The sequence below is a fragment of the Drosophila montana genome, unplaced genomic scaffold (genome assembly GCF_035044405.1).
Source record: "Drosophila montana isolate Dmon_TW-CO22-7 unplaced genomic scaffold, ASM3504440v1 contig_3218_1, whole genome shotgun sequence".
In the NCBI taxonomy this organism is placed as follows: domain Eukaryota; kingdom Metazoa; phylum Arthropoda; class Insecta; order Diptera; family Drosophilidae; genus Drosophila; species Drosophila montana.
In genome coordinates, this window is record NW_026998098.1 from 3,660,575 (window position 1) to 3,662,451 (window position 1,877).

Sequence of the window (1,877 nt, forward strand, 5' to 3'; positions counted from 1 at the left end):
GTTTGTGTACGCACTGGCCGCGATTTCTTTTAGATACCCTATATTGGAGGTACTACTGTTGCTTATGTACAAGTGAAAATTAAATTTTTCATAGCATTGAACAATTTGCAGGAGCGTATATAGTTAAAGATTTTCATTTAAATCAGCACATATTACCGGCTTGGGTTTACTTACACCCTAAATTTATGTTTGATTTGGGATAGACGCAAACAGTTTGTTTCTTTATTTGAGAGACTGAGCAAAAATGTTAAATATGTATTACTGATCTGTATATCATTATCTAAAATATGTTATAATCGCAATTACTTGCTCAAAGAAGTAAAAATATTACAGTCGAGCTTAACTAAGTTTCCAATACTCTGCTCAAAGTGTGACTTTTTTTTGCTTATTGGTTTAGTGAAATTACGACTGTGCCCCAAAATTTTTAATTTTAAACTTTGACTTTGGGATGGATGTGGCTCGAATACTTTTTGTTCGATCTTTAGAGATGGGAGATATCGATTTTTGAGGCTTGTTTGTCTCAAAGTGCTACGATTTAAACATTTGATCTTCCTTAACATTTTGTCTGGCTGACATGCGTATGCTATACAGGAGCTTGTTACCACGATTATTTAACGTTTTCTAGCTCTAAAGTTGTCTACATCCACTCTTTCTTACAAACAGGTGAGATAATCGATTCAGCTCTTCCTGATAGGAGGAGGTTAATTGCGGAAAGGTCTCCTTCTGTCTCTCACACGACTTACTAAAACTATTTTACCCATTTATGTAGACTTTACCCCATCATACTCTTATATTAAGGGGCATTCCTTTATAAATAATCCTCACTTGAGTTTAATTTCGTTTGGTTGAGGAGGCATTTTGATATTTTTTTAAGAAGGAATTTTTATACGGATTCAGCTTTTTTATGTTTTTGAATTGTCATGGCATTTAGCATGATTTTCGTCGAGCACCCTGCATAAATGTCGAAACATGGTATTTACATATATTTTAACAGATTGTTATGACTCAGCGTTCGAGTAAACGTTTACTATACGTTCGAGTTCAACGATTACGTTTTTAAACGTATAGACGAAGCTCGTCGAACGTTTGTAAACGTTTATCAAACGTTCGCCGTTTTTTATAAAAGCTGCGGCAGCGCTGAGCTTTTTATCAGTTGAAAGTGAGAGCTGTGATAGTGAGCAGGTGTGAGCACAGTAACATTACGAGTAAGTTCCAATAGAAGTGTGTTTGTTATTAGTTAAAGAAATTACCAAAGTATCATGGGTCGCAATCCATTAAACGAAAATACGATGGGTCTGATGAGCCAACTAATTAAACAGGCTAACAAAACGCAGTCTTTGCTTATAGATGTCTTGAAACACTTGGAGGAGAATCAGCTCTTAGCGGAGCCAGATCGTCGCGGCTGTCGTTGCAGAGAACATTCCGACTCTGACTGTTCCGACAATGAACTTGTGATAAGAAGGAAATTCTCTGCAGTCAAACGAGGGCGCCGGCGAGATCGTTCTCATTCACGTGGACGTTCTCGCGGGCATTCTAGGGGCCGGTCTCATGGCCGATCACGCTCTCGCTCTCACACTAATACACAGCACAAGCAATTGGCAATGGCTGTGAGTGTTAAATGAGCCAAGGCTTAAAAGCTTGCAATATGATGAGCTTGGGTAAAAAACCAACTAAGTATTGAAAAAAAAAATATAAAAATAAAAATAACATTTTTAATCACACTGCAAACGTTTATTAATTATTTGGGGCATTCCGAGTGGGCGGTAATAAAATATCTTTTAAATTTAAAAACATATGCACACAATTGAAATCAGTTAAACAACTACTGATTTTTATTCGCAAATAAATATAAATTAAATTTGCTTATGTAAAATATA